Source organism: Equus przewalskii, chromosome 5, assembly GCF_037783145.1.
Source record: "Equus przewalskii isolate Varuska chromosome 5, EquPr2, whole genome shotgun sequence".
In the NCBI taxonomy this organism is placed as follows: Eukaryota; Metazoa; Chordata; class Mammalia; order Perissodactyla; family Equidae; genus Equus; species Equus przewalskii.
This window is the reverse complement of record NC_091835.1, coordinates 25061453-25086829: the sequence shown is the minus strand read 5'-3', so window position 1 is coordinate 25086829 and position 25377 is coordinate 25061453. Positions and strand designations below refer to the sequence as shown.

The 25377-nt window shown below is 52.4% G+C and overlaps 1 protein-coding gene across 10 annotated transcripts in view; it reads left to right on the top strand.

Annotated features, from left to right (window-relative positions):
- Positions 1 to 25377, top strand: part of HDAC4 (histone deacetylase 4) — a 326578-nt gene that overhangs the window by 81090 nt on the left and 220111 nt on the right. For 3 of the 10 annotated variants that reach the window (XM_070618804.1, XM_070618805.1, XM_070618801.1), the window contains exon 1: positions 2468 to 2600. The exons of the other annotated variants lie outside the window; for them this stretch is intronic. The gene's annotated coding sequence lies outside the window, so the exon portion shown is untranslated. Of the gene's footprint in view, positions 1 to 2467; positions 2601 to 25377 lie in introns of those variants that run through there. 10 annotated transcript variants of the gene reach the window in all.

Below are 25377 nucleotides of genomic sequence, written 5' to 3'. Positions count from 1 at the left end.
AGGAGTGGAAGGGAAGGGCGTGTCTGCAGTCTGCGCACATTGATATGCAGACACTGCCCCGGGAGAGGGAACTGGGACGTCCTGGTCAGCGGGGAGAGAAGGGGGAGTTGAGGCCTGTGGGAAGCCCGGGAGAGGGAGCTGGCCGGGAAGGGCTGGACCTGCTGTCCCGGCAGGGTTTGCTGTTCTGTCGCATCCGCCATCCCTGTTAGGACTGTGGGGCTGGATCCGTCTTCCCACTCTGTGGTTCAGTCACAAGTTTGCGGTTGATCCTAACGCTCAAACCAGCGCTCCATGCCCTCCAGGCCTGCACACCTCTGTGGAGACCCTGCTTGTGAGGGGCAGAGGGTCAGTTTATTCGGGGGCTTTCTTGTCTCAGTCTGACTGCCCCTCGACGGAAAGCTCCATGAGAGCAGGGCCAGCACGTAGTCGGTGCACGGTAATGTTCGAGTGGTTTCGAGTGAAACTGCAAGTACGTGAAAAGCTCTGCCAGGGTCAGCCAGCCGTGGGCGTCCGCCGAACGTCGAAAGGCATTTCTCAGCCTGTGGCTGCACGCTGGGGTAATCTTCAGGTGTCAGGTCACAGAGGTGCCATTAAAGCATTTCGTCTAGGGGCTTTTTTAGGGAAAAGTGTGTTTTTCAGTGGCCCTGCTTTGCCTACGGCGACCCTGGCCTGGCCTCCGCTGCTGGAGCATATCGACTCTTCTTGGCTGCTCGCCTTGCCCTGGCCGTAACCAGATCGACACAGTAAGCAAAGGGCAGCACGACTGTCCACAGCAAGGACCCCAGAGTAGGAAAATGGCCATATATTTACAGAACATTTTCCGGAAGCCCCTCACCTGTTAGCTGGGGACATGGCCGTCACCGCAGAGGGCGCCCTGACATCTTCCACAGCCATCCTGCTCTCTGAACCTCTTGCTCACAGGCGTGTTTTCCGTCTGCTCCGTGGTGTTGGGGTCTAGCTCCTAGCTATGCTTTGGGGGCCTCTGTTGCTCATCCCCTTTGGTGACCCTTTGCCCTCTAGGGGGCAGAGGGCCAGCCCTGCCTATGAGGGGCTGGCTGCCTGTGCTGTTTCCTCTGCCTGAAGTTCTGGCCCGCTCTGCCTGTGGGCCTCAAGGTCCTGCCATTCCTCAGCCAGGCCTTCCCGCAGCCCCAGCCTGAGGTTCCCCAGGGGACACTGCCCTCTCTTACAGCCAAACTGTGCCATGGCGTGTGGAAGGTTGCACTTGAAATAGCTCTTCCCCAACAAGCACACATGGTCTCTGGTGTAGTGAGGAGGCGAAATCCAAAATCATTACACACAGTGTTGTCCTTCCGACTGTGCGGAGGCCTCGACCAGCCTGGGGGAGATGAGAAACACGAGGAGCCCTGGGGCTTCCCCCCACGACTGGGACCTGCCAGCCCCCAGCCCCTGCTCCTCGGGTTTTCTCCCAATCAAGTCAGCCTTGCTGCTCCTGTGCGTTAATAAGAAAGTTTTCAGTTCTCACTTCCCCGTGGGCGTAGGGGTTCACCTGGCGGCAGAGCGATGGCCCTGGACCCCTCAGCCGACGACACTTTGCTGGCTGCGTGGTATGATTTCTGCCCTGCAGGGAGCCCTTAGCAGCCTTGCTGTCAGATGAGCGCCTCCCCCGTGGAGGCTGATTCTTCGTGACCGAACTCACGGGCTGCTCCAGGCGACTCTGGAGAAACTCCGTGTCCCTGGCACCCTTGTGCCAGATGCTGGCCACCAGGCCTGCCCTGGCCACCCTCCCCCGTGCTCTGGTGGGTTGAGATGGCAGATGGCAGCCCTGGAGGGGCGCATTCTCTAGATGGGCTCCTCGCTTCCACGCTGGACATTGCGACACTGAGAGCTTGAAGTGTGCGGTGGCATTGACAGTAATCCTCACAACCTCCCAAGTAAGCCGAGGGGAGGGTGGAACATTTGCTTCTAGATAAGGCTCCAGAGCTTCTAGAACATTCGCTCCAATGTTCTCCCTCCGTGTGCCATGAAGTCCTGCTTCTGCCCTGGGTTGGTCCCACCCGTCTCCTCGCTGGCAGGGGCTCCTGGCCTTTTCTCACTCGATCTCCATGGTCCACTGTGCAGCCACCTTCCTGTACATCTTCGAGGCTGAGGCCTCTTTCCAGGTGCAGGAAAATTAAGTTCAGGCCACAGATGACTTCTACTTTGCCCACTTTGAATGTGGAAGAGAGGAAGAAGTTAGGAACGGACCTCAGTCCAAATCAAAGCCTCCGAGCAGGCGTGGTCTCGCTTCTGGCTCCGAGGGCGTCAGCTGGGAGTGCTGAGTTTAGCTTGGAATGGTGCAGCTTCCGCACTAATACAGATTTGGTGAACTCTCGTGAGCCCGAGTATAAACAGCCTTCTGGGGCGTTCTCTGGACATCTTGAGCCGAAAGTCTTGTGGCGACCCCGCGTATCATCTGCTTGTTATGTAATGTGACAACATGGGTATGAAATAGAAACCAGATGTCGGGGCGGAGCGAGGCATTCTTCATCAGCGAGCGCCGGGAGGGCGCGACGTGAGCGCTCTCCTCTGTTGCGGGCTGAGCCCCGGCAGGACCGGCTTCCGAGGGGCTCCTGGGATCTCAGCAAAAGCCTTGGCTGAAGGTAAAGTCCACGTTCAGTGTGATTAACTCTTTTTTAAGCGACTCGTAAAGGATTTCCCAGCTCTGTTATGTAACTGCAGAGCGTTGTTCTGAGGAACCTGGTGACTTGCTACCTAGAGTCAACTTAGGACGTATAAACTCAGTGAGTGGGGGAACAGTGGCATTGTGCCACCTCCGCTGGCCTCGATGCATTCTGGAGGGGTTTGGGTTCAAGACTGAAGGGGATCGGAGTGTCGGCTGGTGAGGGGCTTGACCGCATGGCAGGGAGTGGACCTGAGGCCACATGCAGAGGTCCGTGGGGAGAGACGGCTGCTGGCAGACGGAACTCTTGGTGTAGAGGGGGACTCAGTTACCCAGCTGCCAATGCTAGAGGTCTGTGGGGCCAGCCCTGCGTCTGGCTGCAGGGTTGCGCTCGATCTCCCTGGAACCCTGAGGCCCTGGTCCCCCACTCTACATGGACTCTCCCATGAACACGGCCCTTTGCCCTTTTGAAATATGCAAAACTAACTCACCTACATCAGAAGTATGGGGCCTCACTTGCTGGGAGCCATGGACGGCTGAGGATGCTGGTTGCGTATTTTACTTTTGTGTAAACACCAAAAATATCTCCGTTATTGTTATTTTCCATTGGTGCTGATCTTCCAGAGAGATCTGCAGATGCCTCCTTTGTTCAGAAGACCCTCTGGAAACAGAAACCTAGGAATCTTGGCCATGGTGCTCACTCCTGAGTCGCCGTGAAACCTCATAGAAGTGTGAAATTCTTATTAGGAAAATCCGTGCTCAGTGCCACTCAAGTTAGACTGTCATTCTGTGTCACCAGCCCAGGGAGGCAGAACCAGGTCTGTGGCTAGTCCCAAGGGTAATGGCCTTCCCCTCCGGGAGTCTCACTCTGTCATCTATAAAACGATGGCTAGTATTTATGGAGTGCTTTCTGGGGGCTAGGCCCCGTGCTAAGTGTGTGAATGAAATTTCTTACATAATCCTCAAAACACACCTGTAAAAGTAGGTCCTTTTATGACCCCCATTTCACAGAGGAGGAAACTGAGGCACAGAGAGGGTGGATGCCTTGTGCAGGGTCTCAGGATTAGGGGCTGCGGCTGGGATCAGCCCTGGCAGGGCTGCAGGAGCAGGGCTGTCTTGCTTCTCTCAGCCCACGCTTGTGTGGCCTTCCTTTCTGGCTGGACAAGGGGCCTTCCTTGGGCCTTTGCTGCTGGGCCTGTGTGTTTAGTTTGTGTGTGAACATCAGAAGCGAGAGGCAGAGATCCTGATGTTGACAAAACATGATGCTGTAGAGACCAGCGTGCGGCCATTCCTGAATCCACGGAGCTGGGAAGAAAATGTACAACTCTCGAACGGCCTGACTCCGTTTTGCTGGTTCTAAATGAGAACTTGAAAAAAATCCCCCCCGGCAGTTTGGCAGGCCCAGTGTGGCTGTTAGAACATTATCTGAGTAGGTGGAGCTTCTCCTGATCATTCTCTGGAGCCACAGCGGTCCTCGGACCGTTTAGATGGCCGTGTTCAGAACCCGCAGCAAGTCCTGGGAGGTTTGGGGAGCAGCAGCGCCAGTTTCTGGGGCAGTGTGAGAGCGGCTCGAGGATGTGGAGGACACGGCCTCCTGACCGCTCAGCCCAGGACCTCTGGCCACCCAGCCCTCCGGGGGTCCAGGCACCTGCCCCGCAAAACCCCTCCTGTCCCAGGTCCCAGCAGGGGCCGCCGGTGTTACTGGGAGGCCGCTGTCATGTCTTCAGGCTCTGTGGTGCTTTGTTTCTAAATATAACCCCTTCTTCGTGTTTCTAAAAACAACTCATGTTTCCCTGAGGGTCCTGGGTGCAGCCCCCAGCCTGGCCAAGGATGGCCACTGGGGCATGGAGCCCACTCCGGTTCCTGAGCTTTGCGCCCGGGGCTCTTCTCTTCCTTCATGCCAGGTTTCCAGACCCTTCCAGGCCCCTGAGGCCAAAAGAAAGCAAAGTGCACGGGGGCACAGCCTGGAAAGGATCATTCTGACAGCTCAGCCCTTGAAGGGCTCGCTGGAGTGTTTGAGGCCAGAAGATGAACTGGAGGAGAATGCACATTGTCACTCCCTGGCCTGTGGCCCCTGTGACTCCTGCTGCTCCCCAATCCTGCCAAGCTTGGGTACGGAGCTCCCTGGGGAGATGGGGACAGGAGGCTCAGGCCCTCCCCATGAACCCCCAAACATCCCTATGCATCTCAGCAGCCCCTTCCAGAGGGTTCTCTCACTGAAAGTCCCCACCAGGCATGGGGCTTGGTGGGAAATGAGGCTGGGGTTACCTGGTTGTCATCTGGAGCATCTAGGGTGGAGTGGGGTCCTGCCTTTGCCCCCCATCTCACCCCCTTATCACCATTTAAAACCAGGCAGGCACTGGGGCTAGGCTGTGCTGTGCCCGAGGGCCTTGGGCCTGCCGTCAGCTGGGTGGAGCCAGGGGTACAGGAAGGACACTTGGGGAGCTGGGGACCTTGCCCCAGGCATCTGGCCCTGCTGTTGAGCAGGCATCCAATGGTTTAAATGAAGAACACATTTTCCAACTTACGTTTTGCGTGGTGATTGTGAAGGCCTGGAACCGGAGTGTGGTCAGTGTGGCGCTGACCTGATGACTAAGACAAGGTCTGCTGTGGGACCCAGATGCGTGTTCACACAGGCTCGCTTGGCCTCGGATCAGGTATTAGTCAAACACTACCAGCCCCCAGTGGGTGACATTTAGTGAACAGGCCTGGCTGGGATGGCCTCTGAGATCCTTGTGTCCGTCAGGAAGTCTGTGTCCTTGGTTGCAGTCACTGACCTCTGACCTGGGTCAGTGGCTCACATCCCACCAATGGGCCTTGGCAGTCACTGCAGGAGCTGAACTTTTCCTGCCTTCTAAGTGTATGAAGAGATGGGAATGATAGGAAAACAAGGGGAAATCAGGGATGTGATCAGAAAAGTGACTTCCTGGGGAGGAGCTGGGTCCTTATAAACCCAGAGCCCTCATCAGTTCCTAGAAGCAAGACTGACCACAGGTGGCAGTATTCTCTGAGACCTTGAATCATTAAATAATTATGTAAATATAATGATTCTCACCTACTAAGCCAGGCAGTCTAGAACGCTAGCAATAATTTCAGCGAGGGGGGAGTCACCATAACATTGAGTTTACCCACAATACTTCGTTAATCAGATACTGGTGACTTGGTGTTTCTCTGTTTTTGCTGCCTGCGTGGTCGTCCTGAATGCTGCTTGGATTCTTGGCCTGTGAGGGCAGTGACAGCTGTGTCCCCAAAGGTGTCTAGGTAACGGACGTCGGAAAAGTGTTTGCTAACTTTAGGTTCATCTATACAAATTTAAACATGTGCACACGTCTGTGTGTGTGTGCGTGTGTAAATATATTTAAACTTGAAATACAAGTTTCATTGGTCCATTCGTCTAGGGATGGCCAGACTTTAGTAACTAAACAAAACTAAGCTGCACATATGCAAATAATTTGAACATGATTGAAAACCAAACTGAGTTCTCATTTATTCTGCCTACAAATGTGGAAACTTCTAGAACTTATTTTGGCATTTTCTTTTGAAAATAGTTCATGCAGAAATAGTGTTATATATACAAAAATAGAAAAAAAGAAAAAGAAAAATGAGAAAGCCTCTTGCCCCTTTTCGGGCCCTGGCAGAGTGGCTTCTACAAAGAAAGGGGGAGAAGCTGGGCCATCCTGCCACCAGCTCCTCGTGCCTGGGGAGGACGCCACCAGCGTTCGCATGCTGCCATGGCATGGCTTCAGGGAGACCCAGGCTCCCCAGTGAAGGAGGTATAGACGCATAGAGCGTCACTGAACTGCACTCAGCAAAGCTGTCTGGGCAGAAGGAATGAAGAATGTTCCTGCCATTGCCCGGGAAATGTAATGAGGATGAAGGTTTGCCAACCAGACTCTCGACATTAGCTACCGGTAGACCTGCCACCACTTAGAGAAACCTACAGACACCAACACGCAAGAAAACTGATCACTTGGTTATTGTAATTACAGTTAGAAAACACAGCAAAAAAAATTCACATGAGTGTGGCTATATTCGTGTTATTCAAATTAATTTATTGCCTCTACTTAAATTGAAAAAACTCTTAATGAGCCTTCAGCATGTGCCAGCACGGCGATGGGTGTGTTTGCCCCACACGAGGGTTTTGCTAAGAAGACAGCCTGCTGTACAGGCCACTGCCTCCTGACACACCCCAGGCCAGCTGGAGGAAAGTGCTGGACGTTCCCGAGTAACGGGAAGGGATGACGTCTGGACTGTGTGGACCTCACCGTTTGCCATTTGCTGGGCTGTGTGGGTCACCACGAAGATCTTGGCTCTAAACTATTTGCGTTTTCATATGGTTTTCTTTTTGCTAACTTTAGAAAATCACGTGTGGAGTCTTGTTCCTGCTTGGGACGTACGCACTGGGTCGTTCCTAATCCCTATTAAATAGATGGGGAGACAGACAGTTACCCTCAGTGTCCACAGGCATAGGGAACAGCACAGTGGTTGGGCTTCTAACGGGATGCAGTGGTGTTTACTGAGCCCGGCAACAGGGAACATCGTCAGCTGTGTAAAACTTTTCCTCAGGCCCGGATCCCCTTTTAAAACAGCACGCCTTTTGAAGGAGCAAGAAGTTTAAACAGACTTGAACAATTTATTTTGCACACTGAGTTCTTAGTGTGTTTTCCTGTATGTTACGTTCTTCCAGCTGAGCCTCACGGGAGCCCTGAGAATTAAGTGGGGCCTGGCGTGTTAATCTGCTTTTTCAAATTATTAATAATGGAAGTGACACCGAGCCGTCACCGAGTATCGTTTCATGCTCCTGACTCGCCCAGTGTTTACATGGCTTATGTCATTTGATCCTCGCAGCGGCAGATACTAAAAATTCTTGGAGCAGGTACTGGGTTTGCTGACTCCTGCCGAAGCTCACGTGGATAAGGGCTTTCCAGCTCTGGCTTTGCACATTTGCTGCATTTAGCCCATTTTGCATATGAGGAACAGACCCAGAGAGGTTAGGCAATTTGTCTGAGGTCAACTGTCATCACTGGGGAAGCTGGGGGTGGGCCACAGGCGGTCTGGTTCCAGAGCTCGGCTGGCAGCCTTGCAGGGTGTACTCAGCGAGGGGAGGGGCTGAGGTGGGAGAGGGTAGGAAGGATCCGGGAGGCCGATGGATACAGAGGCACACGTCAGGAGCTGGGACCTCGGTGCTGAACATTGACGGGAACACCAGGGGAAGGGGACCTTGGGAGTTGAATAAGTTCCAGGGTCCCCAACAGAAACTCTTGTGCCCGGGCCTTCCCAGAGGTGTGGGTGACCGCAGGGCCCTGCCACGGATGCAGAAGACACAGTTGCCAAAGGTCCTTTTTAAGAATGGGGAACGAGGGCTCTGGTTGCCGCAGGTTGCAGTTTACAAATGAGCTATTTTTACAGATACATAGGCAGCGCAGGGCTGACTTGAATTTTTCACTTGATTAGCAAATCACTGAGGCAACCACTCAACTGGTTGGTTTCCTCAACTGTGAGCTAAAAAAAAAGAGGCTGAAAACGTTATGATGACAAGAGGATTTCAAGAAGAGAACAAAGCAAAGCAGCTGTAGTGAGAAAATAAGTGGAAAAGCAAACGGGTGGGCGGCTGCTCATCCACCATCACGGCTGCCCTCACACCCCGGGGTCTCAAACCCTCAGGGCCACGCCAGAGACGTTTGGAAATGATTGCAAAAGGATGAAGAATATTTCCCTTTACAACTGACGGACAGGTCTTGATGAAGAGAGGAAGTGAAATTTCAAGCAGGCACCAGAGAAAGACAAAAACAAGTACGTTTGAGTAGATAAAAAGCAAGAAACATTTATTTCAAGTCATCAAGCCCTGGGGGCTGCCAAGGAGCCCCGCCCCTCAGATCCCCCGATGCCTGTCGTGGCTCTGTCTTCTCACCAAGCCAGAGAGGCTGGTCCTCCAGGGCCGGGCGTCCATACACCAAGGTGGCCTCCAGGTGCCCACTCAGGACAGGGAGGCGATACTGTCTCCATCCCCTCCCTGACTTGGGCTCCTTCCTCTCTGTCGTGCTCGGGAGTACTAGTTTTCATGTCCCAGACAGCAAGGACCCTCTGATGGGGAGGAGTCCTACCACAGAGGGACTTCAGGGGAGAGTAAGGGGGCTTGCTATCTTAAGAGTGAACGATTTTCACATGGTTTTCTTGATGGACAGCTCGTTTAAAACACCTCCCATGCCTGTGGCTGCTGCTCTCAGGCCCAGAGGGAAGCAGAGGAGGGCGCTCGTCTCTTGGGGAGGGGGGGGTGCCTGGAGCCAGGGTTTGGCAGCTGGGCCATCTCTACCACATGTCCCTGGGGTGCTTGGTTCCCTCCACTGCATAGCTAGCAAAGAGACAGGACTGGTTGAGAAGTTTGGAGCACGTGGGGTCCTCTCCAGGGTGAGAAGCTGTTCTTTCCTGATGTGCTAGGTATCTGTGAGGTACATCAAGGAGAGCTGCGTTTTTCGAGAACCTAGATTCCCTGGAGAGACCTCCACTCTTTGCCTCCATTTCCCAGTGGGGCGAGCCTTAGGGGTAGTCCTGTGTGATTGGTCTTAATTTGACCAATTTGCTGGCACTTGCACCTTGCGCTGACTCTCAAGCAGACCCACCCAGAGGTCCCTGGAAACTTCTGAGTCGTGGCTCCTTTGGCCGACATAGGTGTCTGGGTTTTGCCACCGCCTGCCCGTTCACTGTGAAAGCTCGACACACTCCTCTGGAGAATACTGTTTTCCACCCAGAACAGAGTCCTTATTTTTTCAAAGTGAGGCCTGCAGGAGTTAGAGCTTCTTCTCTGTCGGCAGAGAGCTGTGGCATTAGGGGTTTTCTAGTCCATCTGGTGAGCTGTCTGTATCATCAGACGTCGCTGACTGCACTGATCCCTCTTTCCATGGCTATGGAATCAGTTATTCCTGACTCCACAGTGATGACGTGCTAGCAGAGGACTCGAGGCCTCCTTTGTGTATTTTTTTTTTAAGAAGAAAAAGCTGAGTAGCTTCGGTCTTAGGCATAATCTCTTCAACGGTAGTGAGCAACCAGGCTTCCGACGGAGAAACAAACCGCGGTCAGAGATTCCGTCCAGCAACCACAAGTGCAGGAGCACTGTAGCGTTGATTACATCTGCCTCCTACATTTTTCATAAACAAATGAATAAAGCATCAGCAGGATTGAAAATGTGGCCCAATGTGGAAGGCCCAGCTTGGCATCGTTAGCTGTTGGCCTGCTGCTCTTGTCTGAGACTCGTGGTTACTTTAAGAGCAGATAGAGGACAGTTACATTTGGGCCAAACAGGCAGGAGGAACATTCCACAGGAGTGAGAACCTCACGAACTGTAAAAATACACCACAAAACCTGTTATCATTTCCGATAGTGGCTGGAATGGGAGGCAGGCTTTTCAGAACGAGAGCACAGCGAGAGAGGAGGTGCTCTCCTTTCCAGAGGGTGCCTCTGTCTGGTAAGTGAAGGAGGTGGGAGCCAGGCATCTCCCATAAGGGGCTCCCGTGGAAAGGCGTAGTTCCCCATCGGGGCTGAGGGAAGAAATAGGAGCAGACGTGGCGGAATAGGCACTGCCAGGGCATGGAGAAGGGTCAGAGCTTCCTTTCTCAGCTCTTCTGGTCCCCGAATGGGGAAAAGCAGAGAGCAAATGGCCCTTGCCCCAAGGGAGGGCTCTCACATGGCCCTGTGGAGACTGGTGCCCCTGCAGCCCTGCGGGAACAACGTGGATATGGATGGATAGAATGAGTAAAATGGGCTTCTTGCTTTTTCCTTCTCCCTCATTTCTTCCCACCGTCAAGCAATATGCAGTCATGGAAAAGGAGAGAGGAGGAAAAGAGCAGTCTGGAAAAACTCTGTAAGAACTGGTGAGGGGAAAGCTGGGCGTTTTTACAACTCCCTGGGGTTCACTGGGAACCGAAGGTGTGCTGTTTCCACTTCTGTACTTCACTCCCATTCGGCAGGAAAACTCAATCCAGCTTAATCCACATTTATAGAACAGAGTCAAGTACGTTTGGGAGGGTTTTCCCCCCTGCTCGCTTGGAGGAAGAGGGAAAGACGCTGGAAACAAAGGCAGCCTTATAAAGAAGAGACGTCCTTGGTCCTCTAATCTAGAACTTTCTGCGAGGATGGAGATGACCTATAGCTGCACTGACAAATTTGGTAGCCACAGCCACGTGTGGCTGGAGAGCACTTCAGATGTGGCTACGACGACTGGGGAACTGAATTTTAAATTTCATTTAATTTTAATTAATTTTAATTTAAGTAGCCACACGTGGCTGTGGCTACCTACAGCGCAGCTCTAAGGAGGCTCTAGACTGAGGGCTCGAGGATCCATTCTTTATTCAGTTATTTGAAAATAGAAGGTTTAATCCTTCTGAATTTCCCAGGTGGGATCAAAAAGAGAAGTGGTCGTGTTGGAGTAGGGATATTGGAGCAGTGAGTGGCCTGGGCAGCGTCAGTCCTGCTGAATTTTTGGTTCTTCTCAAGGCTGTTTGGAAGATGGCATGAGGGATGTCCTGAGATACAGAGACGGACGCACTGACTGTTCTAGGCAGGGTGCATTTGGTCGAAGGAACAGACCTTCCCTGAGTGGCACGAGAAAAAGGGGTGCATTGATGGAATTCAGGAGGAATGCATGGAACACAACTGCAGAGGTCCTCGGGCAAGATCATCCACTCTTCTCTGTCTTTCTCTTTCTCCCCACCCGCCACCCCCCGCCCTGTGTTGGTCTCCTCCCCCTCTCCATCTGCTCTGTCCTCAGCTGTGTCCCTGCAGGCTCTCGGCCAGAGTCCTGTCGCTGGTTTGGCTTGTCTGGTGTGTCCCTCTCATGTTACACGCCCCGGGAGCAGGCGGCTTGAGCAGGGCGGGGAAGCTGGACATGCAGGCAAACGGACGTCCAGATGGGCTGTACTCAGTTTAGGGTCTGTGAAGTCACTCACTGGGAGTCAACCAGTGTAGACGGAGCTCGCTCCTCGATTCCACCCCTGACTCTTCTCACTCAGGGGATTCTATTCCGTTGCTGTGGATACTGTTGAAAATTACTTAGCCAGTAAGTAAATGTTGGTCACTAGCCTGTTAAACATCAATACGAATAAATGCACATAGCTGCCCTCGAATCGCACACGCTTGATAAAGGGCACCCCGCCAGGGCGCGCTCACCTCTTCTTGCTTCTGCCTCCGAGCACCGTTGCTGCACCAGGGAACCCGGAGCATCTGTCTGGGATTATGCCACGCAAGTGTTTCGCTTGAATTGTTCAGATAAATTACAGTGCCTTTGTCCTGGCCATCGCGCCACGTCGTGCCCGTCTGACATAGCTTTGCTTGGTAGTAGCCTTTCTGCTGTTAAAAGAAAAATTTTTGATCATTGATGTGTTGACTTTTGGGGACTATTCATGGTGGCCGGCTGCCACTCACTCCCAAGGTTTAAATATTTGACAAAGAAGGGGTGTTTGCTGACACAGTACATTTTTGAGCGAATAATATTATTCATTGTAGGACACAGTTAAGTCTAGGAGAGGTTCTTAGTAATTAGATGAAAATAATTCTGAAGTGTTGTGATTTATTGAGGTCTTTGCCATGTGCAGCCCCTGTAGGTGAACTGTGAGGATTTCCACCTTGGTGGGTTCTGGGTAAGTGGCTCTAACGTGGTTTCGGGGCTTTGTCAACGTAGCGGATGTTGCTGTTGATCCTTGACGTGCTGTTCATTGGGATTTAGAGGAGGCAGAGTTTACAGTGAGGATGTGGGGAGAGGGGCCGCTGCCCCCCAGGGTGGTTGTGTAGGTAAATGAGGAATCTCCCGTAAAGTGCTTGCAACTTGGGAGACTTGTGAGCTGGAGTGACGATGGTGACAAAGGGATCGCGACAGCGAGGGTCACTGGACCCTAGAGTTATGTGCAGTGCGTGCACATGAACTTAGATGCCCCATGTCTCCCCTGAGATGCAAGGGCTGCGGTGCGTATGGGTCCCTACTATGAGTCAGGTTCTGGAAGCATCTTGTCTCATCCCCCTCTGATGCCTAGGTGGCCTGCTGGTCTCAGAGAAGCCACAGCTTGTCCAGGGGACCAGCCAAATCAGTCTCGCAGCCTGGCTTGGAGCCAGGTCTGCCTGCTTCCGGAATGCCCAGACATTCCCCTACTGAGCTCCGAGCTCGCTTTCACCCCAGCATTTGATTAGGAGAATTATTTGGTGTTTCTTATATATGTTTTGGTCCACTGGTTGTTTTATTGTGTGAATATATTGTGTGTGCATTCGTCCCTTGTGGTTTCAGCAAACTTCCAGACCCACGATGCACGGGTATCTCTTCTGGTCTTTGCTTAGTCTCTGGCTTTTCTTCGCACCCTCTCGTCCACATTGGTGATGGCGGTGGCAGGGTAGCGGCATGCAGCAGCAGCGGTCATGATGTTGGACTTGGGCAGCTGTGGGACGGGCCTGTCGCTCCGTCATCGGAAGAATCCTATTTACCTTTCTGTTTTGAAAATTAGCTGTCACTCACTAGGTCTCCATTTTCTCACAGTTTCTCGAAGTTCTGGAGTGGTGAACACAGTCTTCCTAAGGTTCTGCTCATGTTTGTGGTCTCTGAGGTGGCGCAGCCTGAGCAGGCCTGTCCCCAGCCTGTGTCTGCAAGGTCTTGGACGACAGTGACTGGTGGCTCTGTGGGGAAGGTCTGTGTGATGTTCGTGTGGCCTGACACCCACAGGGCCTCCTTAGCTGATGACAGATGGGGCTAACAGTGAGCGAACTCAGGCAAGGTGACATTCTCACACGTGTTTATCAGGTAGGTTTCTCTTACGGGTGGGGAAGCTGCAGCACAGCGATGTGGCCACTGGGCTGTCATGTGGGCAGTATCTGAAACAACAGCAGTGAACCAAACACAGGCATAAAGGCAGAGCCTTCGCATGGATGTCAGGTCGTGGTCCTGCTGTGCCCTGTGCCGTGGAAGAGGTGCTGGGTGCCGTGTGGGCTCTGGGGTTTTCTGTCTGCAGAGCTGGGGAGGGGTTCTGCTTCCAGTCTGAGCTGCTGCTCACCAGCTGGTGACCTTAGGCTGGTGACTTAACCTCTACGTGTCTCCACTTCTTCCCCGTAAGGTGAGATCATGTGACACCGCTCTGCTAGGGTGTCTGTGAAGAAGCAGTGGGAGAAGACACTGGGAGGGGGCACTGAGCACGCCGCCGTGGCCGTGGCCGTGGCCCACAGGCGTGGCTGCCCTTCTTTGTCCTCCCCCGAGTGTTTTCTGGGTCCCTTCTTAGTGCAGAGAGAGTGTGCCTTCCTTTTGGGGGCACCCAGACCCAGCAGAGGCGACAAGGGGGGTTTGCAGAAATATGGTTACCAGGCAGACAGTGTCCTGCCTGAGGGATGACTCCGTGGGGTCAGGCAAGGTTGGGGCTGGCTCTCAGGCTGTCCTTGCTCACACGGTGCCTCCTGATATCTTGTTTGAAGTGGCTGCTGTATCACGGTGGCCATTTCTTTTTTTAACTCTAAAGAGGATGCAGAATACTTTGAACAAAAATTCTAGTTAGAGAAAAATTGGGGCTGACACCTGGAATGATTACACTTGTCCCTGGGCTGCTAAGAGCAGGTGCAGAGGGGTCGCAGTTGGTGAAGAAAATGCCAGCGGGTCCACGGCCCTGGGTGGTTTTCATTTTTAAGGGGTGTGTGTGTGTGTGTGTGTGTGTGTGTGGTTTTTAAATAAAACTTGGGAAGAGCTGTGCTCCTGCTTCTCCTGGGAAGTCCCCATGGGAGACTCTCTGGCTGCTGCTGTTGCCGAGGCCTGGCGCTGGTCGCCGTGCCCTTTGCTGCCGGGCCACTTCTCCTGTGCCTGTGGTTCCTGAGCCACAAGTGAACCTGGGCAGAGTGGAATGCTGAGCGGGGACGGTGGGCTCTCCCCCAGCGGCAGCGTGGGGCACTGCGTAGAGGGATGGGGAAGAGAATCGCCATTGCTTCCGAAGGGAGCCCTGCAGTGTGATAGTGACCCCACAGACTGAAGGTGAGCAGACCGCCGGTGTGCGACTCCACCCTCAAGCCCCTAACTGTACTGATGTACAAACTGTGTTTTCCTTTGTGCTTTGTGTTAAAGTTTGCTGCTGGTTCTGTTACCCTTGGTCACTTTTTCAGAGAGGTTCCAATTAGGAAGTAGACAAGAACAGCTCCTTAATCATCATGTGGTGACCAGGAGCAGAAATGGAAGTGTGCGTGTTTTGGATGCATCGGCGGGGGTGTCCCCCTCCCCGAGGAGGCAGGGCAGTGCGGGCTCCCCTGGGCAGGGCGGCCATGGCACCTGCCGCAGCCTCCAGGCGGGTGTGCTATGTGGCCTGGGGTCTGGCCAGAAGTAGCAGGTGATAGCTGGGGCAGAGGATCTGCCTTCTCTTGAGAAAAACATGATGCTGTGAAAGGAGACCCCATGGGCTTCTTCAGGGCTCACACCAAGCTCTGGGTCCCCTGAGCACCAGTGCCCAGCTCATGTCTTGCATGAGGCTCTTTTGTGGCTTGCCGGCTGGCCGGTCAGCAGCACCAGACACAGCTTTCCTGGGTCAGCGTGGGGTTCCTCTCTGCAGTGCAGTCGACTTCAGAGTCCCACCCTCTGAGCAGGCCACCATGTTGATGGAGCTACAGATGCCCCTCACCCCCATTTGGGAGGTTTGTGCGAGCGCCTGCACCTCAGGGAGGTTTGAGGCCACAGGAGCTTCCTCGCTTGCTCATCCTGGTCCCTGTTTCTGGCAGATCGTCCGCAAAGTGTCTCAGTCAGGCTTCTGAGGCTGGGAGGGAACCCTGGCCCCAAGGGCCTTCCGATGCTTCCATCCTGGCTTCTAAGAGGGCCTGCCCAGGTCCCTGACAGTGTCTGGGGTGAGGGCGCAGACCAGCCCTTATGTTAAGTAGACTAAAGCTAATTCCTTTTTTTAAATATAAAAATAAACAGAAATGAAACTTCTGTCATTTTTTTCTGCGCCCCAGGGAACATCTTTTGGAAACCATGTAGATCACTGTTTCATTTCTTTGGCAAGAATAATCAAATATTGAATGTCAAGGGAAATTAGAGCAAAGAGTTCTAAGATAGTCTGATTTGGATAGGCCTGGTGAGTGAGTTTAACCATTAATCCAGTGTTTTCTCAATTTATCTGCCACCAAGAATCTCCTGGGCTCCATGGAAAACCCCGATTCCTGTGCCCCAGCCTCAACCCCGTGGACACGCCTCTCCAGAGTCTGGGGGTGTGGCAGCTCCCATGTCATTGTCCCAGGCGGATTGGGAAGGACTGCCGAGGTTTGTTATTTAATGACTTATGTTCAAGGGAAAAAAGCCAGGAATGATCATATAAATGCTAAGTCCTGCAAAAACAGGGAGAGTTCTCTTAAATGCCAGCCGGCATTGTGTCCCTGACCCCAGGAAGCCCTGCAGGGCATCTGAGGCCACGGGAAATGCCATGACGTTTAGCATCTAAGTGTCAGTGCTCTGCTGCTGGCCGTGTGCATTTGAAAAAGAGAGACAGTAACCAGTGAAACGAGGGAAAACAAAAACCGAGCTGGGCTTCGGTGCTGCAGGACAGGGCTATGACCTGAGCATGAGGGCAGGGACCCCACAGCAGGCTGATAACAAAGGCTCCTCCTTGGGGCAGCGACGGTATCCCTTCCCAAGGCGCCCATGTGGCCAAGCCTGCCATGTGTGCACGTGTGTGCGCGCCTGCCTGTGTGAGTGTGAAATGCACAGGTGCAAATGTGCCCTCTGAGCGTGATGGCTTTCTGACTGTGCAAGCAGAGCCCTCAAGGGCAAGGCCGCTGGCATCAGTCCTCTGAGGCTTCTCCCTGGGGACCCTGGGTAGTCTTGGAGCTCTCTGCGCCTCAGTGGCCTCCTCTGTAAAGTGGGGGCATTGAGGCTGCGGGCATCCCCAGTTCTCTCGTGTGAAGATTCAGGTCGGTTCGTGGTCGAGTGCTCGTTGCTGGTGAGCCCCAGTCACTGGCTCTTACCCGAGGGAAAGGTCAGAGCGGTGGCGCCCTAAAAGAAGCTACTGCAAAGGAAGTGTGTGTGCAACAGAGTAGTGGAGCATCTGGAAGGATCATCCAAGTTCCTAGGTTCTGGGGTCTTAAGAAGCCCCTTACCTGGTTCAGAAAGAGGGTGGCAGAAGATGGCCCTTCGCTGGTCTCTTGGTGCAGAACACCGTTGGTGGTGATTTTGTTGTTGCTGTCGGTTTTGGTGAAGACATTTTACTTAAATTATAAAATGAAGCTCAGTGGGAACAGTGGACTAGACACAAACAACTTTAGAGGGGGTAAGCGGGAAAGAAGCAGCAAATTGTAAAGTAAGAATGACCAGAACCTTCTCTTTGAACAAGCAATCATGCTTTGTTCTTTTTTTCTAATCATAAATATGGCAACTGTTTATTTTAGGAAATTTTTCTTTTAAACTGAAAATCTTTCTTTTTTTAAGTTTGGCACCTGAGCTGACATCTGCTGCCAATCTTCTTTTTTTTTTAATTCGTCTCCCCAAAGCCCCTCAATACATAGCTCTGGGTCCTTCTAGTTGTGGCATGTGGGATGCCGCCTCAGCATGGCCTGATGAGTGGCGCCATGTCCACGCCCAGGATCTGAACTGGCGAGCTTAACCACTTGGCCACAGAGCCGGCCGCTATTTTAGGTAATTTTTAAAAGAATAAAAACATCTGAAGATGGGATAAAAGATCCCTCCTAATCCTCTCCTAGTCCCGTCACTCCGAGGTCACACTGTGACCACTTTATTGTGTTTCTTTCCAGTCCCTTCTCTTCTGTCCTTGTTCTGTCTCCGTGGTTTCTATATAACCGGCTTCTGGATAAATGTAAGATTTTGCTGTTTTGCAGTTTACACAGTTTTACTGCATTGCTTAATGACGGGCACGCGTTCTGAGAAACGCGTTGTTAGGTGATTTTGTGGTTGTGCGAACATCATAGAGTATGCTTGCACACACCTAGATGGTACAGCCTACTGCACACCTAGGCTATGTGGTGCTGATCTCATGGGGCCACCGTCGTAGGTCTGGTCTGTCATTGACTGAAACGTCATTATGCAGCGCAGGACTGCATCAGAAAACCCTTTGCGAATGGTTAGCAGTGAAGCTTGTACTAGAGGGCTCTGGTCCCAAAGTTGACCTGACAATGTCTCCACTGTTGGATGGGTCGAGCCTTCGAGGCTAATTGTGGATTATGATCATCCCTTGAATAGGAACGGGGACATAGCTTTTCTGGCCCTCTGCGCTGTGCGAGGACTCACCAGTTCTGATCATGTGACTCTCACAGTGTCCCCGAGGGAGATGCTGAGGAGCCGGGCTGCCTCTGAGGTCTTCCAGGCTCCCCCGCCTCCTGCTCCTGCTCCTGCTCAGGCTTAGCCCTGACAGCTCTCTTTTCTGTGTCCAGCCCGCCTGGACTGAGCCTCGCCCATGATGGACTTTGGGGCGCCTGTGGACATGCCCTTTGTTCCTAACTGTTCGGCATCACTGTTCTTCCCTCCCGAGAAAGATAGCATCCCTCCCCTGAAACCTGGGCCAGGCAGGACTCCCCACTCTTCCCCACCCTCAACATTTCATCAGGTTCCCAGATGCAGTTCTTTCTTCTAAAAACCTGCTTAATCCCTCTGCTTTTTTGCTGTCCCCACTGCCACCACCATCTCTTTCCTGGAAGCTGAGTAGAATCCGGATTTCCACCAGCCTCTCCCAAGGCTTCCAGAGGAAGCTTTCCAAAATACACATCTGATGGTGGGTTTCATCGTCCCTGGAAGCAAGGACAGGTCCCTCCAGGACTCCCCCAGCCCTCCAGCCTCAGGGTCTCGCTTGCTTTCCCTTGGGGAGACACATGCGTGGTTAGTGTGGTCCTCCTCTGAGTCACCAGGGGATGGAGCACATAAATGTGACTGAAAACACCCTGTCTTGGGAGAGGTAACTACTGTTCATATGGCAGGAAGTGGAGGTGGGGGCTGGGGAGAAAAGGGGGGATGATTGTAATGGCTCAGCTCTTTCTAGACATGTCTTCTAGCAAGATTGCTTTCTTTTTTCTCACTGCAAGTGGCTGACTTAAAGTCCCCGTGTTGCTTTAGCCCGCGAGGGCCCGAGCAGGTGCTTAGCAAGTCTTTGTTATTGCTTGTTTCTCACTACAGTCTTCTGAGGCAGGATGGAGCCTGTGTTTCTGCCTTCGGGTCTTTGTGCCATCCATAGCACATACACCTGAACTGTGTGTCCGGGCGCCGCAGGTTCGTATCTCAGTGCAGGGTGTGGATGGTCCCGAAAAGAAGGGCAGCTGGTGGAGGGTATGCCCAGTGGTGCCTGCACATGGCAGTGGGGCCTCTTCAGGAGGAGGGCTGGGCCATCCCTTCATGGCAAACAGCGTGGGGGCCCCAAGCTCTGCCCCGGCTTGTCTCCTGCCCCTTGACCTGCAGCTGCTCTCCGTGGTCCTTCCACGCCTCTGCTGGCATCGGGTCCCACCCTGCGGGTTGGACTGACCCCCTTTGACTGCAGAGTGTCGGGCAGCTCTGCTCAGGCGACTTGCCCAAGCACCCCTATGTCTGCGGCCCCACCCAGCCCCACTTTTCTCCCGCTGCTTGCCAGTTGGGGACCCTGCCTGCGCCTCCCCCGTGGTCAGTGGGAGCTGCCCTCAGGGATTCACACCCACCGGAGAGTGCAGGGCGGCACTTCTAAGATGGGGTTTTCTGGAAGCCCTGCGTCTTGCAGGATGTTTACAATTACTCACCAGCAGAGCTGGGCGGGAAGAGGTAGGCCCTGGAGTCTCAAGTCCCTGGAGCTCAGTGGACAAGAGCCTTTCCAAGCCTCCTATTTCCGGGTGCACGTAGCCCGTGCAGTCGTGGGCCGCTCAAGGGGCGCGCTGGGAAGCGCGGTTCTGAGGCTGCTGAGTGGGAGCACACACAGGGCAAGAAGCCCTCTCCCAGGCTGACTGCTGGTGGTCCCAGTGCCAGCGAGTCCTGGGGAGCGGGGACCATGGGCCACCGGGTAGCTGCCACTGGCCCCAGATCTGAATCTGCAGGCCAGGTGGGTGGTCCCACTTTATTTCTAGAGGGATGTATAGCTCCTTTTTATTAAACAAACAAGCAAACAAACTTTATGTAACGGGTCCTGTTTATTGTTTGGGTGGTAACGAAAGTTGAAAATGTTCTTTTCCCTCTTGAGTGCCTAAATGGGCTTTGCTTTGAGTGCTAATGGGCTGACTTTTAAAGGGGACTGCCCACCCCAAAATCCACACAATACAGAGCTTCCATCCTACTGCTTTTCCAAAAAAGGAAACAGTATCTCCTCTACCCCACACCCCTCTTTACTAGTAGTTCCTGTTGGAGAATTGGGGTGTTCCTGAATTGCACACTTTACTTGGCCTGGCCCGTTATTTTGGCCTTAATGTCCAGATAGGACACTGTTCTTTGCTCTTCTGGAACTAAAGATACACATTTTAAGTCAGGGGGCTGGTGAGGCAGTCTGTAGTTTGCAGACCCTGCCAAGGGTCCCGGGGCTGCTCTGGTTTCCTGCCTGGGCGGCCCGGTCAAGGCCAGCACGTGAGATTCCCTGGCCGCTGCTCCACTCCAGGACAGCCGTGTTTACCCTCCATTGCCCTGCTCATCGCAGAAGCTCTCGAACGCCTGTGCGTCACGCCGAGAACAAACAAGTGCTGAGAGGGTTTGTGTTTTGGCCGTGGAGGAGCAGCCAGAGCTCTGTGTTTGCTGCGAGGCAGGCCTGGGGGCCCTTTGATCCTTTAATGGGAGGGGAAGGACGGGCTGGGCAGGTACTCCTGGAGCCCGGGGCTCTGCCGCACAGCGGCTCTGGGACATTCTGCCTCCGAGGGCCCGTGGCTGTGCGTGCCACATCCGCAGAGCACCCCACATCTAGGGCCCCACCTGCTTGCCCTCTGCAGTGCGAGCTCGGGCCCTGAGAGCAGCATCCTGCCAGGGATGCGCGGGGGTGTGTGGACACAGGACAGGGCAGTGGAGGAGGAACTCCTGGGGACACGGGTGCTATTTTCATGCAGATGCAGCCAGCCACTTCCAGGAGGCCGCCAGCCTGAGTTCACAGCTAGACAGGCTGTCGGAGCTTAGGCCCTTTTTCTGGACGGTGCTGGTGGACGTGTTAAATCTTTAGGATATATAAAATGTGTGGACTTGGAAGACCAAGATAAAAAGCCCCCACATAGATGTCTCCAGGGTGCCCCCCCCCCACCTGCCAGCTAACACTGAGAAGTAGAAATTAACCTAAATTAGGAAGATAATTGTTCCCGTGTTAATTGTGGGTTGTCCTTTAAAGCTGTTTTCGTTTGTGAGGTCCCGGCGGCAGGCTGGCTTCGGGCCCTGCCGTGCTTGGCTCGCGTCGGCGCCCCTCAGAGCCAGTGTTCGAGAAATGGGTGTCGAGTTCCGTTGTTTCCCTTGCCACCTGCTTGCTCCAGTCTCTGGTTGACCTTCCCCTGAAGTCCCGCTGTTGACTGAGTGTCCCCCAAGACCCACCCTGACCCCGGGCAGCCCCTCCCAAGGGCTGCGACGCTGTCTGTCAACACAGGCGACATAAACAAACGCCTGGCTATTTTCAGCGCCTGCCCGGGTGGTGTCACAGCTGTCGGCTTGCGCGCTGGCCACCGTGGACTAGGCCCCAGCTCTGTGTTTGGCCCTGGCCAGCCAGCGATGACCTGAAACCTCTCTTTGCCATGGCTTTTGGTCTTCTTGTAACACCCCTGGCACTTGGCACCGGTTTCATGACAAAATGATGTGAGCAGGCCCTTGCAGGGATGCTATTAGGGTTTCTCTTCGTTGGGAACTTGGGTTTCTGTGTGAAAGCACTCGAGTGACATGGGGTCATCTTTGTCCTGTGCACATACCACCAGGTTCGGGCAGGGGGCCCTCCGAGTTGCTTTTTTCATCAGTTTTCTTGCTGCCTGGCTCAACCAATCTATCAGTCATGACTGGATGAGTCTTTTAAAGTAAAAAACTCAACCCCTGTCCTCCCTAGGGAATGAAGAATTGCTGACTGAATGCTGTACACCCTCCCCACCTCAGAGGCCAGGCAGGAGCAGTGTGGTAACAGGACGCAGTGCTGTTAGTGTGTGTGTGTGTGTGTGTGTGTGTAGGTGTCCCTCCATTGTTGCAGCTTGCCTCGCCTGTCTGCTCGCTCTGAAGATTGATCCTCCAAATCCTCTGTCCCTCCAAACTCTCTATCCATGATGCTGGAGGCTCCCAAGATCGTCACTTTGACCCCCCCCCTGCCCTTCAAATGCAGCAAAGTGTCTGTCGACACTGTAAAATGGACTGCTCATTGGTGCTGGTGTCGCACATCACTGCTGCCGTGTGTCCCACAGTCATTGGTGCTGGTGTCCCACGTCGCTGCTGCCGTGTGTCCCACAGTCATTGGTGCTGGTGTCCCACGTCGCTGCTGCCGTGTGTCCCACAGTCATTGGTGCTGGTGTCGCACATCACTGCTGCCGTGTGTCCCACAGTCATTGGTGCTGGTGTCGCACATCACTGCTGCCGTGTGTCCCACAGTCATTGGTGCTGGTGTCGCACATCACTGCTGCCGTGTGTCCCACAGTCATTGGTGCTGGTGTCGCACATCACTGCTGCCGTGTGTCCCACAGTCATTGGTGCTGGTGTCGCACATCACTGCTGCCGTGTGTCCCACAGTCATTGGTGCTGGTGTCGCACATCACTGCTGCCGTGTGTCCCACAGTCATTGGTGCTGGTGTCGCACATCACTGCTGCCGTGTGTCCCACAGTCATTGGTGCTGGTGTCCCACGTCGCTGCTGCCGTGTGTCCCACAGTCATTGGTGCTGTGTGTCCCACGTCACTGCTGCCGTGTGTCCCACAGTCATTGGTGCTGGTGTCCCACATCATTGCTGCTGGGTGTCCCGCATTGCTGCTGGGTGTCCCAGTCCTTGGTGCTGGGTGTCTCCATAGTCTGACCTTGTTATAATTGAGGAATTAACTTAGAAGACAGGGAACCACATAACAGTAAGATCTGATAATATGGGAAATGTTAGCTCACATTTGGAAAAAAAATAATTAATTTTAGTAAAAATTGTTGATACATTTGAGATTTTAAATTAAGAGTGTTGATAAAGCCAAGTTTTGGAGTCTAAATTTGTATGAGCTCTTGCTAGCTTTTTGCTGTTTGGGGTGCTCTGATCAGAAAATAACACGTATTCTCTGTTCTTGATAGAGCCCCGTTTATTTTATCCTCTCGTTCACTTTACCTGAAGCTAAAATGGTGAAGAAAGATTGTGGCGCTTTTTTAAAATGAGCGGTGGTGGACCCCCATAGGATGGGTTTTGGGGTCATCTGAAGGATGATCGCGCAGCAAGAGTTATGTCCACTTGTGCACCCGTGTTCAGAGGAGGGAACTGAGCTTACGAAATGAAGGAGTGGTCTCAAAGCGGGCCGGACTGCGGCTGGGCAGAGCCGACCCCATGGGTCGCAGTCCTGGGCCCTCCACTATGGCTGGTGGCCTTGGGAGGTCATGTCGGTTCTTGTGGCCTCAGGTCTCAGAGCAGGCGAGAGCAGGGCCTGTTTGCTTGGGTCGCTGCGCCCACGGAGAGGGCGGCCCGTGACTGCTGCTCCCGCGGCTTTTGTTTTTCTTCCATCGCCCGTGCTGCCTCCCCTCCCTGAATTTTAACTGTCCTCTTTCCGTTTCAGTGGCACAGTGCTGGGCTCATGGTCAGAATTCGGAAAGGCTCAGTGAGTAAAGAAGGAAGAAAATGTGATTTAAAACATTTGAGTCAGCTTAGTTAGCACAGAAATAGACGTACAAATGCGTCCACGTTATAACACACACAAAGGTTATATGCCAAAATTGTTCCTCTCAAATCACAACTTGCCTAAGCCACGAGCAGACCTTTGCTTTTGTAGTTAACGCTTACTAAAAAACAAAACAAAAACCTTCCATACCTTGAGGACATAAAGGTCACCTTCTATATTTTCTCCTGTAACTTAAAGTCTTGCGTCTCATATTTCAGTCTTTGATTTTTGTGTATGGTGCAAGGTAGGGATCCATTTCATCCCCCCCCCCCCCATTTTGATAACCATTAGTGTATGAAACTACACCGTTTCCCCAGCATAGCCACACTGCCAGCTCAGGCATGGATCAAGTTCATGCTGTTTCTGGCCCTCTGCCTGCTCCGGTGGACATGAGCCCTGGGCCAGGACCGCACTGTCTTCTTACAGGCACTTCCTTCCTGCTCTCCCTCCTTCTGCGGGTGTCCCAGCTCCCCCTGGCCGGGACTCCTCTGGAGACGAGAGTACCCTGGACAAATTCCTTTGAAAAACCGAGATGGGTATTTTGATTGGCATTGCATTGACTATATGGGTGAATTTGGGAGAAGTGGCATCTTTCCAGGATTGCGTCTTCCCCTTCCTTTGCACACTTATCTTTCTGTTGGTAGATCTTTAAGATCTTTCAGTAGATTTTTATACTTTTCTCTATAAAGGCCTTGCACATGTCACGTTGCATTTATCCTGTGGTAGATTCTAGGGTTCTTTCCCCCCGTTGTAGATATCTTTTTTTTTTAAGTTTTTAAATCAAGCATATGGAAATGCAGGTGATTTTTGTATTTTATTTTTATATCCAGTTTCCTAAAATCTTACCATTTCTAAAAGTTTTCCTGTAGCTCTCCAGGGTTTCTAAGACAGAAGTCATTAACCATAGTGATGACAGTTCTGCTGCTTTCTTCTAATGACTGTATTTATTTCCCTTGTCTTATGCTCTAGCTAAGGGGCCCAGTTCAGCTTCAAACAGGAGAAGCACTGGGCTTCCTCCTGTCGTCCTTGACATCGAAGGGAAGGCTTCTGACCGTTCCCTGCTTGAGTGGCGGTTGTCGTAGGTTTTTGTAGATTCCTCTGTTCAGATTAAGTTCATGGATGAGTGTGTTTCAGTAGCTGGGAGCTTTCACTGCATGTACTGTGATGATCACATGATTTCCCCTTTCATTTCTTAATGTGTGAATTATACTAAGAGATTTTCTGCTCTCAAACGTCCCTTAATTTCTTGCAATAGATCCACCTTGTTTGTGATAAATACTGTACTTTTTGTACTCGGCCAGATTAGGTTTGGTAGTACTTGAGGATTTTTTCTCTCTGTTCTTGAGTTGTATTGGCCTGTAATTTTCCTTTTTTAAAATTTTTTTGCTGAGGAAGATAAGCCCTGAGCTAATATCCATACTAGTTTTCCTCTTCTTTATATGTGGGTCGCTGCCACAGCATGGCTGATGAGTGATGTAGGCCTGCGCCCGGGATCCAAACCTGCGAACCTGGGCTGCCTAAGACGAGCATGCCCAAGTCAACCACTACGCCACAGGGTCCACCCCACACTTTTCCTTTTTCAATGTCAAAAACTTTTTTATTCTCTGGGAGAGTTTGTATAAGGTTAGAATGATCCATTCCTTGCAAGTTTGGAATAATTTATGTCAGACTATTTGAGGTTCCCGTTTTCTTAGTGGGTTGATTTTTAACTGTTAGTTAATGTCTTTAATAGTCACTACTAGTCTGAGTTTCTACTTCTTGTACTAATTTAAGAATTTTTTAGGAATTTGTCCATTTCATCTACGTTTTAATTTTTATAGCCATGGAGTTGTTCATGGTATTTTCTTATCTTTTTGAATCTCTGCTGGATTTGTAGTTATGTACCTTTTTTCGTTTCAAGCATTATTTATCTTTCTTTTTGATCCATCCTCATTTTAATAAATTTCCACTTTGACTTTGTGGGTTCTTGTAGCTGTCGGTTTGCATTCTAGTTGTTACATGTCTGCTCTCATCTCCTGCTTCCTC